We start from the raw sequence: 13,832 nt of genomic DNA on the forward strand, positions 1-13,832 counted from the left end.
GAGGAGGATCGCGCATGTAGGTCTCCGCTTCTCATGCTCATACAAGTGGTAGAAGAGCTCATCTTATAAAGAGGTGCAAGTCTCACTCAACTTCCGTGGTGGGACTAAACTTTAGTGCCACTCACATCACTCGTAAGTTATGCATGAATGGGCCAAGAGAATTTCAGAATTTTTAATTGGGCTTTGGCCCAAAGGCCTACTAGTAAATTCCAACATGATCTTCACTCCATGTCGAACACCTGTAAACTCTTAAAAATATATGTAGAGAAGTAATGGATGTAATGCATGTTATAAGCTATAGATTTAATTTCATTCATCTGTAGTTTTAGATGTGTCCTGGCATAGAACTTCTTATTTATTTATCTTTTATATTTTTGTATGTTTTACAGACAAGATTCTTCATTTCTAGCTTCTGTTCAAAGGTAGCATAGGCTTCTTATTTACGATATCATACTTATTACATTGCTGGAAGTAAGTGTACCCTATGCACTGATTATCAATAGTAATAGCAAACCCAGAGCCTATTGCATACATCAAACATACATGGGACTTCTTCTATAACAGAGGAAATTATAGCTTACGGAACTACATGCGTGATTAACGGACCTAAGCTGATTGTTGCTGTTGCTGTTACCGTTGGCCATATCAGTAGTTGTATAGTCCAGCACCTAAGCCAGCCTGCCCAGGTGGAGTGTTGGTGTTGGCGAGAGGAAGGTGCTAGTTGTCCAAGGTAAAAACTCCGGCACAAAAAGTGGCTGAGTCACTGTGAGAGTGATCAATCACTATGGTGCACTGGTAACTGATCTCGTTGCTGCCCATTTAGTGTACTCTGCTTTGATCTTCTTCAACGACACCACCACGTCTCTCATTGTCACTCTCTGTTCAGGAAAGTCACAGGAGCAGAACAAACCTAGTTCGAACACCAGCATAAGAAATCCATTAGGTAGTTTGCAGCTAGGAGAAGAGGACCCTTCAAGCAGTTGGCTATCAACGACATGTACAAGCTCGGCAGGAAATGCACAGTGAATCCATTGTCTAAGGGTTAGATCTCCCTCGAACATAGCATCTGTTGGTCTTCTTCTAGTGAAGACTTCAAGGAGCATGATCCCGAAGCTGAACACGTCGCTCTTCCGGGATGCTTTTCCAAGAGATCCGTACTCTACACAAGAAACAAGAAAAAAAACAAATATATTAGAGTATGAACGAATGGTCAATCTAGACAATGGGTTAACAGGTGTCAGTTGATTACCTGGTGCCATGTAGCCAACTGTTCCAGGCATGCTTGCACAAATAATTGAGTTGTCATCACCTAGAAGCAACCTTGCAATGCCAAAGTCCGCCACATGAGCGGTCATGTGCTCGTCAAATAGAACATTGCTAGGTTTCAAATCACAGTGCAATATGATATAATTATGCTCATGGTGTAGATACTCCATTGCCATCGACACATCGAGCATGATGTCCAACCTCTCGAGCAGGGCCGGTCCTGAGGTTTCAGGGGCCCGGGGCGAGACTAGAATCAGGGGCCCTCAATATAAACATCACAATAATATTCAATATACGTATATGTAAAATATTTTAATAAACAGTATAGTAAAGTGCATCCAAAATGAAATATTTTATCATTTACCTTAAAAAAATTCCTCTAACATAGCTTGATGCAATTATATTCACTATGGTATCAATATAAATCTCATTGAATAATTTTGAAGTTACTAAACTATTTAAGCTCCCTTGGAAATTTACAAAACGCACATCGTTTCTACTCACTATATGGCTATTTAAAAGATGTTCATGCTTCTTGTAGTATGACAATAACTATCACATAAGCCAGTATACCTCGGCCATCATTCACACATCCAGTGTCTCCTCATACATGTCCTTCATAAAAGAAATTGTTCTTGAAGCATTGAAACCATCTTCTAAGCTCTACACATAGCACATATAATGAGTTGAATGTCATAAACTATATAAGAAAACCGATGAGCAGAAGATTCAGTATATTACTAGATATCATCTCCTGATCCAAAAGGCATTATTTTCTATCAACTTTGATCCTGGAGATATATGTTGAAACTTTCTAAAAGGAAGGAACCTGAATGTTTTTGAGCAAATTGATTTTGCGTAATCACTACGAAACTATAAAATTGATCAGCAAGTTAATAGAACAGACAAGTTTCATACAGAATTCGACGTACCTAAGTGGTTAATCCTGCTTTAGTTGACATCACCCCCTACTCATAATTTCTCTAAACCCAATAGTAACATCACGATCCTAATTTTCGAATGCCAAACTTAAATCCTGCTCATGGTGACTATTTCCTTCCATCGAGAGCAAGGAAGGGGAGAAATCTGAAAATCCATACACTCCCACAAGATTCGATCCAAAAACAGCAAAGAGATGCTTACCAGGGCCTGAAGAACAGCGCATCTATCTGCTTCTCCTCCCTCGCAGACGTCATAGCATCGGCACCGATCGACTTGCCGCGAGCCCACGATTGGGTCCTGAAGTTTGGCGTCGGCGGTGGGCGATGGGCATCCACGCGCGACAGAAAAAAAAGAAGACGAGGGCATTGTGCGCTTCGTAGGCCTCGGCAGCATTGGTCATCCGCCCATGCATTGGGCAAGGCCCAATATCTCAGGGAAAGAGATGGACGGAGTGGAAAGATGAACACATGACAAGGTACGACGTGATCTAACCTGCTGCTCCATACATGCACATACCTGGTCAGTGGGGGCCCCTGGATTTGGGGGGCCCGGGGCGGCCGCCCCCCTGCCCCCCCTCAGGGCCGGCCCTGCTCTCGAGGTATCCCAAGCACATTGTACTCTGAGACTGATGTAGGAGCATCTCTAAACTGCCATTTTGCATGTACTGTAGCACAAGTGCTCTGAAATCTAGGTTAGAACATGTGTTGAGTATCCGTATAAGGTTGCGGTGTCGCGTCATGCGGAGCACACGACACTCTGCGTCGAAGCTTCTGCTGGCATGCTCCAGCTGCATGTCAAGAACTTTTATCGCAACCACCAAGCCACCCACTTGACCCTTGAAGACTTTGCCAAAGCTTCCAGAACCCAACATATGCTCTTCCCAGAAATTGTTTGTGGCTAGAATGAGTTCATGGTAGGAGACTATACTATGGCCTATGCCATCGGCTGGATCAATGGAAGTTTTTACCTCTCCTTTATGCTTATGTTTATTTCTTGTCCATAGGCATAAGCAAATAGCTATACTGCCCAACGCTACAATGATAATTGGGAGTAGAAATTTTAGTAAGTATCTACTATTTGAATGAGATTTCTCAAGGCATGGCAAAAATCCGAGGGGTGGAGCACCACACAAGCCAGTATTCCCAATCAAAGAGTGCAATGAGAGGTGTGAGAAAACACCCCCTCTGGTATTTGGCCTTCTAGCCTATTGAATGACTGGTTCAACGTAGTCAAGTCGGTGAAGTTAGCTAGGAACATTGGAATGGTACCAGAGAGGTTGTTGAAGGAGAGGTCTAATGAGGCTAAGCTTTTTAGATTTTGAAGTGAGTCTTGTATTTGACCTCTCAAGGAGTTGTGTGAAAGATTTAGGTAGGTTAGCATTTCAAGTTTTCGCATTGACTCTGGGATGCTTCCTGACAAGAAGTTAGAAGAAATGCCCATTTGATATGTTTGTATTAGTCTAGAAACATCTGTTGGCAGTGCACCAAGAAAACAATTATAAGAAAGATTGAGTTCAACAAGCTTAACAAGGCGGAATAGGCTATAAGGTATCATCAAACTTAACTGATTATTAGACAAATCGATTTTCTCTAGGCTACTAAGATTACCAAAGCTGCTTGGTATAGAGCCAAATAGTTTGTTTCTTTGGAGAAACAGTCGTTCTAGACTACCAAGCATGCCCATTTCTTTTGGGATAATGCCTAACATGTCATTACCAGAGAGATCTAGCCACCCGAGATTTCTCAGTGTCACAATGGAATCTAGAATTGGCTCAACAAGTAGGTTGTCAGAAAGAACTAACCATTCAAGGCTGCTTAGGTTTGAAATTGTTGCTGGAATTCCACCTATTAACTTGTTATGGGGCGGAGCCAGGATTTGGGAGGTAATAGGGGGGAGAAGGAGGGGGCAAGCCAACTAGTAAACAAATATCCAATGAAAAAAAAACATATGAAACTTGTATTAGTTTAAATTGGCCTCTATGATTGGCAGTTTTCTCTTCATAGCTGCTGAATTGCAATCTGAAATTAGGTAAATTTGACATAGAAAAAATTTGCATCGCAAATAGGAACTTGTACTAGATAATTTGCTTCATAATCACCATAATTTCTAGGGAGACGTACAAGATAGAATTATATTGCCACAAATCACACGACCGAAGCAACCAAAAACTGATGTATAAGTTCGACAATGAAACAAGATGTAAGATGCGAATTGAGAGAGTCAGGGAGATTAGATAGTCTGATGTGTTTAACCTTTGGCTAGTTTGTTGATCGGAGCCGTAAGAATTGATCAAGCTGCGTTGATGCTCGTCGCTGTATCAACCAGATCGTGAACAGGGCAGGGGGAGCGGAGGCAGTGGGGCGGCAAGGCTCGGAGCGGCGGCCACAAAACTTTGTGCGCAGTTAATCCCACGCGGCCACGCACACAGCCTAATGTTACGGGAGAACCCCAGGCCACGTAGATTAGAGCCATTGCCTAACGCGGACCGCCTAGTGGGCCTCCACAGTAGGGCCTATTTACATTTTTTTTTTCCAATAAAGTGCGCCGTTTGAGTATTTATGTGGTGGCTCCAGTATACGTCTAGTTCAGTGCGAGCACTCGCATCACGAGACTAATTAATCACAGGAACCACACTGCATGACTCCTCTATATCGGAGCGGTACCTCTCTTCTACTGTCATTGATCGCTTTTCGAGTTTCATTGGGGGGGGGGGAGGGGTTGGTGGGGGGGGTGGGTGTGGTCCCCCCGCGCCCCGCCTGGTTGAGAGAGAACCCCTCATCAAGAGGATGAAGAAGAGGATGTTTTTGTGGGGTTTAGGGGGGGGGCTGGCCCCTCGCTTCGTTTTGGTTCCCTGGCTTGTGGCTTTCTCTGCCATCTGGTTATGACCTGCCATGAATTTTATTAATCGTGAGGAGAGGTTTCCCACATGGCCAGAGAGGACGCCGGTGAAAGAATCTATATCTATACCTACTAATAAAGCAAGGTGCGTTTCTCCAAAATTTTCATCCGTTCATCAGGGAATAGATTTTTTTTACTATCCAAGGTGGTACTAATTTTTTGTGCATCCATGTACTAGAAAAAGAAATACAGTTTATCCAGAATTCGTACATGGGCCACGCGCTAAAGCCGAGTAAAGCCAGCCCACTTATTTCCCTGCCCACGCAGCTGGGAAACTCCTATTTGCCGTGTGTGGCGACAGATAGTAAGAGGTTCGCACAGATAGCCCTAGATTGGGCCGGCCCATTTTCATTTTTTTGTGTTCATTTTATATTTAACATTTTATGTTCCTTTCTATTTTTATTTCCTCTTTCTTTTTTTCCTTTTTCATTTTAAATTTTATTTTTGTTTACTTTTACTTTTTTGATCAAATATTTTTTATTCCTGTTTTAAAAATGTTCAGATATTAAAATATTGTCATTCTGAAATTTGCTGAAAATGGAAAAATTGTTTCTGTTTTACAAAATTGTTTGAGATTTAAAAAAAAACAGTGAAAAATGTTCCAAATTCGAAAAAAAAATCTTATTGTAGTGGAATGTTCACGAATTCAATAGAAAAATATTTTAAAATAGCCCCATATTGCTCTTTAAATATGATCGTAACAATTTATAAACATGTGTGAAACTACATGTAGTAATAAGATGTATGAAGTATGGATCTATTATGCCGGACGAAGGATGGATGTATTGGCACGTGAGCTAGCTGGAAAAGGACACTGAAATTTTTAAGTGAAAAGTAATGTTCCAATTTCTTCAAAAAAGTTGTATTTTCCAAAATTGTTCAAGATTCTTAAAAAATTACATTTTAAAATATGCTCCAAATTTGAAAAATATTCTTCCTTTAGAGGAATGCTCACAAATTGAAATAGTGTGCACGTTAAAAATTACACATTTTCTAAAATTGTTCTAAAAGGTAAACATGATCCCATTTTTGAAAATTGTTCAAAAATTCAAAAAATGCTCGTGTTCTTATAAAAGGTTCGTGTTTTTGAAAATTGTTTGTGAATTTTAGAAAATGTTCCCATTTCATATATTGTTTCTATATTTCTGAAAATGTATGAAACTTCCAAAAAACAAATTGCAGTTTTGAAAATTGTTTGGGATTTCAATTTGTTCATGTTTCCAAGAATATGCGGCAATTCATAGTAATAATTACTTTTTAAGAAGTAAAAAAAGTAATCATAGAATATTTCAAATCTGACGTTGAGGTATGTTCTTAAATATTTACGTTGGCCATTGGTTAGCAGGACATGTTTATTTGAGTCAATGGCAGCACTGTGTTAGGTGTTTGAGATTGTGAGTACGGTCCTTCAACTCATCTTTCTTTCTGGGTTTTTACTCACGCCTTACAAACACAGGTCAATTCGATGTCTGGGAATTTCACACCCCACGCAATTTAGCTAGCATAGCTACCTAGGAAATAAGGAAAATAAAATATGTTCAATAGTCCCATATTGCTCGTTTACATACAGTCGTAACAATTTTTATACGTGTGCGAAACTATATGTAGTGAACTGAATGAAGGATAGATGAATTAAACTGAATGAAGCATGGATGGATTTGCACGTGAGCTTTCTAAGAAGGGAATTAAAATCAGTACATGAGCTAGATGGATGAATTGCTAGCTGAACTATCTACAAAAGGGCCCTAGATTTCTCAAGGATTCATCTCGAGGCAAAGAGAACAGAAGACCCGACTACGTGAGCTAGATGCATGAAAAAGAAAAGACCCGGCGACCTCCCACATTACGGAACTTCAACCTTAAATCCCCTCGACTATGGAACGCAAAATAGTGGAGTACAATTAACTCCGGTTGTACACATCGGTGGATTGTACATGGAAAAGAGAAGACCCGCCTCATTTCCATATTATTGATCTTCATGCCTTAAAATCCCCTCGAATGAATGAAAAATAGATTGAATAATTCACGGACCTTCTCTGGCGTGCGATGACCTAATAAAACTCTTAAATTCACTCGATTAATGAATGGAAAAATAGCGGATTGATTACTTCACACGCGGTGAAACCCAGAACCAAAATGTTCCTTCTTGACATGCACACAGGGTTTTTCTTGCACATGTAATTCTCACTGCATTAAATGCACACTATTGTTCCTTCCGTTGCAACGCACGGGCATATGTGCTAGTTAACATCTATGTAAATCTGTCTGAGGTTTCTGCAATTAGAAAGAGCTGACAAGAACTCCAAATTTCCCTCTAAATTGTTATTTTGCACGCTAAACCTTTCCAAAGCAGCAATGTTTCCAAGGGTTGGTGGTATTGACCCGGATAATTTATTTGTTCCAAAAGATAGGAGCCACAAGTCGGATAAGTTCCCGAATGAAGGTGGAATTGAACCGGTAAGTTGATTGTTTCCAAGATTTAATAAAGAGAGTTTTTGCATTTGTTCTAGTCCTTGTGGAATGTCTCCTGCAAGGTTGCAGGAATAGAGGTTTAGCTCTTTAAGACTAGTGAGATTGCTAACAGCAGCTGGGATCGATCCATCAAGGTTATTTTCACCCAAAATAAGAGTTTCGAGGTACTGGCATGATGCAATCCCTAATGGGATCTCTCCCGATAGTCTGTTATGTTAGAATTATGTCTCCTGCAAGTATATTCAAATTACTAGGAATTACTAATATTCGGAATACCTCATTATGGAATTATACATGTATTTATGCATGGAATTACTTTACATGGTTACCATGGAATTATCACTTGTTGGAATGAACTTAAGTTGTATGCTTAAGGAAGCTGGTTGATTATAAGTGAAACACAATATACTATTTATATTGGAAAGACTATCCGGGTACAGTGATAATCGGAAGGAGCTAGATCATATAGTTAGATTACAGTCCTAATGTTGGTCTACATAATTAGAGGAATTTACAGTCTATTATGGCGCGTTGCTCACAAGCGCGTGCTCCGGGGACATGACGGGTAGAATCCATTAACAGACAAATATGATCGTGGTTGGTAATTCGATCTGGACTCTATCCCGAAAACTAGTGGAAAAGACTAGGAATCTTATATCTGTATAAGAGGTGGACTCTTTGGAAAGACAGTATAAGAAGGTCCCTACCCCCTAGCCTCAGATATGCGAATTGTGAGCGGCACCACGGATAAGCGCAGAGGAATAGGGGTAGACCAAAAAACCTAAATTTCTAACATGTTAGTGTGTAAGTAGATGATTCTGAGGGAAGGTGTGGTGTTGAATAGATTGGACGGTATTTGACCGCTCAAGTAATTTCTGGGTAGAGAAATAATCTCGAGTTTCTGGAGATGGATTAACAAATTAGGAGGGATATGTCCTGATAACGTGTTGGCGCTAATGTAGATTTCCCTCAAGGAAGGGGTATTACTGAATAGATAGGGCGGTATTTGTCCGCTCAAGTCATTTCCTGATAGAGAAATTATCTCAAGTTTTTGCAGATGGAATAACAAATTAGGAGAGATAGGGCCGGAGAGTCTGTTGTTGTCAAAGGAAATGTAGCACATGGACGGTGTGTTATTGAAAAGATTGGGTGGTATTTGACCACTCAAGTAATTTCCATAGAGATAAATTTCTCTAAGGTTGTGCAGACGTAGTAGCAGCTGAGGATGGATCTGGCCCGAGAGTTGGTTCAAACTTAGACTAAAGAAGTCGAGCCTTGTGAGGTTTCCTAGGTCAGCAGGAATGTCATTTGACAGGCAATTTCCTTTAAGACGAAGATGTCTAAGTCGATGGAGCCTGCCAAGTTCTGGAGGGATGGAGCCCGTGAGGTTAGCGTAGGTGATGTTAAGGACAGAGAGGAAAGAGAGGTTACCGAGGTGAGGAGACAGAGGCCCAACGAGGGGTATGCCCGACAACGATAGAGCGGTGACGCGATGCCGGCAGGGGCTGCACGAGACGCCGATCCAACGGCAGTTGCCGGCCAGGACGCCAAGAGGATCAGCAAGCTGGGATTTGAAAGCCAACAGAGCTGCGAGGTCCGTGTCGCTGCCATTGGCCGGACTTGACGAAGATGAAGAAGAAACAGAGAAGGTGGAGAGGAGGAGGAGAAGCACTGGGATGATGGGAATGCCGGCAAACGATGGTGCATTGGCCATGGATCGAGCCGTGTGTTTGGCTTGTTATTTGTCTGTGTTTAACCTGGGATTTTATATGAGTTTCCTGCTGGATCATCTCTCAACAATGTTCCATCGTACCCGCTTGACTCGCCTTGCGGTCTCGGCACGGCATGCTGCAAGAGGTACATTATGGCCCGACCATTGATACTTGACTTGACCGTGCTGATGAGCCGAGGAATTGACTCATCTCCTCCGACACCAGAACATGCATGACTCCAGACGAAGACTAGACTCGTCTTATCTCATCTCGTCTTCTCCATGTGTCGACATCAAGGTTGGGCTCCACAATTAATTCTGATTAGTATTACCGAAGGTAGTAGTTCAACGTGCACTACTAGAATCTCGTTTTGTCCCGAGTTTCAAGAGTTCGCCGACTTCATTCTATCGGGAACTCGGCGAACTTCTATCTGCGGAGGTTGATCCAAAATCCGACTCGGCAGCAATAAGCAACTCGGCGGAGCTGTGCCTTTGCCAGGTTCTGATGTTAAACGACTCAGCGAACAAAACAAACTCGCCAGAATATCAATTTCACCAAGTTCCAGAAGGAAAAAACTCGGCGAACACTGACATGTGGGCCACACCTTGCAGCAAGCGACGGAGCCGTGACGGCGCTCTTACTTTGCCGAGTTTCGTCTAATGGCAACTCGGTAAATTTTCTGTTACTTATTTTTTTAGCTTAATTCGAGGGGGCATATCTTTTTCGGGTTCTCGACAAAAAAAACTCGGCAATCGAAGCTGGTGGTTTAGTCCCACCTCGCTTCTTCAGGAGCGGCGGGACCAGTTTAAATTGCCGTGTCATCAACAAGCAGTAAGCTACAGTCATCATTGCACCCTTTTGTGGAAGATATGACTGTCAATATGAATCTTCTCTGCTTAACACAAGCAGAAAATTGCTTATCTTAAACAGAGAAGATTAATGGTGACAGTTTGTATCCCTCACAAAATGAGCATTGCTGACTGGCCTAGTCTTTCTTGAATCATAGTGTCTGTTTAATTAATACCGTTGATGTGCTCTGAGGTCTTCTCTTTTTTGTACTTGAAACATTTTCCAATATTATTCTTTTATTGGTATTCCACGGTTCATAGCTTTGCCGAGTTCCCGGAAGAAAGAACTCGGCAAACATAGTTGGTGGGTTTAGTCCCACCTCGCTTCTTGAGGCAAGATCGTGAAAATCTAACCCGTAGAAGAACATCAACCCCCTAACAAAGGGGTGAAGTGGGAAGCCCAGCCCCCGGATGAAGGGAGGGATGAGCGCCACTCTTTATCCTGGCTTGGGCGTGGGGATGACCTGGCCCTCCTCCGGAACGCGGTGGGCGACGTTGGACGGAAAATACCCGGCGCGCTTCAGCTCCTGGATGTCGTCGTCAGTAACGCCGGAGGCCTCCCACTTGCCTTGTAACCTGAACTGGCCATGGCCGGATTGAAGGGGTGGCTTGAGAAGATTTGAAGGAGGAATGGATCTGGGCGTTCGAAGCTCGAGAGATTGGGAAAGAGATAGCAATGGAGGAACTGAGGGCGTAGGGAGAATTTGGTGGCTGCTTCTGTTTTATAAGCTGCCGTAATACCAAGAGTCCCTTTACTGTGCCGCAGACCTCGTCGCTTCCCTGATATAATCATGTTGTTATGCGCACATGTGATAACACAAATTATTGATCATATCCCTTAAAAAACGGGACATGATGATAGAGGCAAAGGTGTCCCGATGTTTCGATGAGATGGTGGCTATCGTTTTCTGTGGGAGTCGACCTTGACGATCCGACTACGATCGTGCGAGACGTCGCGCCTTAGCAATCGCTAAACCAACTTCCGAGGGGTTATTGACCACGCCGGAGCACGATCAACCTGACCACGAGCTCTAGTAATTGGTCCAGTATATGTAACAGCAGGGGCTGTGGGTGTAACAATGGTATTGATGTCCTCATCACATGATCTCCATATTGATGGGACGTGCCAATGGAGAAATTGCCTCGAACCGCGAATCGAGTTTTTCATGACCGGTCGGTGGCTATGGCCTGCTGTGACATTTCGCCAAAAGTTTTCAGACGAAGGCACTGTTCACACTCGAGCGGTTGGCCCTCGAGGCTAAGTAAAACATGTTGTTCGGAAATCAGGGCATAATCTGAGTATTACATGGTTGAACTTGGTCAGGCGACCTTTTAATGGTTCAACAAAGGATAACTGCATGCCTAGCGTAAGCACCATGGAAGGAGGGAATTAGTCCACAAAGCCGATTATTCGTGCATATACCTCGGCTTCGAAGGCTAGTTCGGGGGCTACTGAAGGAGTCCTGGACTAAGGGGTCATCGGGCTGCCGATCTATCTCTTATGGGCCGGACATGTGGGCCGCTCTGTGACTGTTACTGGAAGGCCGAGATATAAGGTCACTTCGTGTGCGAGATGGAAACTTCGGAGCCTTGGTGTGTCCTCCAAGTCAAGATGGCGTATGCGTGTTTATCCACTGATGGTAACCGACTATGTGTAATCCTAGGTATCCCTGTTGTCTATCTAAACCAGAGGGTTTAGTCCGTAGATCCTAGAAGAAGAACCATCATCCTACTCGCCTATGGTTTAGTTCATCTGATCCCGTGGTAGATCGACTCTGTAATCATCATATACACATCAATATAATCAAGCAGGTCATAGGGTTTTACCTCTTCGATATGGCATGAACCTAGGTAAATACTGTCCTTGTGTTCCTTGTTCCCCATTGATCTAAGGTCCACAGCTCGGGACCCCCTACCCGAGATCGGCCGGTTTTGACACCGACAAGAGGCGACGGCGTCGCGGCGTCTCCGCCCTCGCACGACGGTGAATGCAGTGAGGGCCCCGAAGGGAAAAGGCAGCTACACGGCGCATTATGTGAGCCTCTTCCTCATTCTTCTCCAATTTGTGTTCAACAGTGCTTAATTGGGGAAAATCAAGCCTAATTGAATAATTAGGGTTGTACCGAATTGGGCATTTTTTTCTAGGTTTCACACAATGAGGATTCTACTATTTGTGTACCGTGTATCCCTCTGCCTTCTAACTTGCTAATCCAAACGAAATCAACACTCAAAAGATGATCAATTTTAATTAACAAAAACTTTAATCATGACCATTAGTTGTTCACATAGGCTTAATTAAAACTGATTAAGCATATTTGGCAGTAGAGATCCGTGGAAAATTAGAATACAACATGATGATTTACAGAGGGCATCAAAACAGTAGCATAAAACCCTAAACCTGACACTGATCTAAACACGATATTGATCTACTGATCAATGATATAGGGATCTATTGCAATCAAAATTGGCGACTGATACCATTTTTGGAACTAATGCATCACTAGGATGCCAACAGCCTGATCAAGTTGCATCTAGATCACCCAAAATAACATGAACAAATATGTGTTTTGGGATCCTTTACATGCCACGGAGGTCGACATGATCGACTGCTCGATGCAGGCGAGATGGCGGTAAAGAGGAGTATTAATTGGCAGCACAAATGGGTCGCTACGCTAGAGACGTGAGGAATTGTTACTTTCATTGCAACTCACAGGCACATTTGCTATTACCTACAATATCAGCAAGATGATGAGAACAAATGAGGGGCTTCACAATGAACGCAGATGTGCATATCATTGTTTGATAATGACTGATTAGTCTGGGATCCCTCGAATGTGAGCGACAGCAAGGAATACACCCGAGAGGAGCAGACCTTGCACGTGGGCACGCGGGCACTTTGACGGCGGCAAATCCCCATAATAGGTGTCGGCGAGTACAAGAGCGTCTCTCTCTCTCTCTCTCTCTCCAACAGGACTTGCACACATATTATGTCAAATTTAGGACCGTCACAGACTAATCTACAGTAACAGACAAATAACTGAGTTTGTGTGTAGTTGTGATATTCCACGGTTGTTGTCAAGTCAATATTATTATGCAGCACTGGCCATAATGCTTTTGGGAAGAAACTTGGTAGAATGTTTTGCTGTTGGTATTGGTGTTTCAAAGAAAGTGATAGGAGAGCCAGAAGCCTCACCGAAGGAAAAAGGAGACAAACATGAGCAGTGAGCACTACCTTAGAATAGAGACTTGAGGGCTGGATCCAGACTCAATTGACTGGTGGCTGACCGACTAATGCTCAGCGGATGGCAGTTGGAAGCGATGTCTAGGGAGCAGGGACTCGTCGAGGCACCAACAGCACTGCATTTGAAGGTAAGTAGATCAAGCACATGCAGTACTCTCTGACCAACCATCACTACTACAAGATGTGTACAAATAACGTGTACATGTCAGTGGTGTGAAAAGGAACACCAATCCTTCAATGTAGCAGTCAGGCACTCTGAATTCACCCTCACCAGAACATCTTCTCCAACCCCAGTAACAAAATGTACATTGAAGGATTGGGGTTCCTTTGCTGCCCATCTAGATGGACAAACCATACAAACTCACCATGTTAGGAGAAGAATATATATTAGGCCGTGATCATAAACAATGTGCGGACTTGTGTTTGGCGACTAAAGGGCTTTAGTGTCCATGG

The 13,832-nt window shown here is 42.9% G+C and overlaps 1 pseudogene; it reads right to left on the reverse strand.

Moving 5' to 3' along the window:
• Positions 1 to 436: 436 nt before the first annotated feature.
• On the reverse strand, positions 437 to 9,490 carry LOC125531623 (annotated as a pseudogene).
• Positions 9,491 to 13,832: the final 4,342 nt, after the last annotated feature.

The sequence above is a fragment of the Triticum urartu genome, unplaced genomic scaffold (genome assembly GCF_003073215.2).
Source record: "Triticum urartu cultivar G1812 unplaced genomic scaffold, Tu2.1 TuUngrouped_contig_765, whole genome shotgun sequence".
Classification (NCBI taxonomy): Eukaryota; Viridiplantae; Streptophyta; class Magnoliopsida; order Poales; family Poaceae; genus Triticum; species Triticum urartu.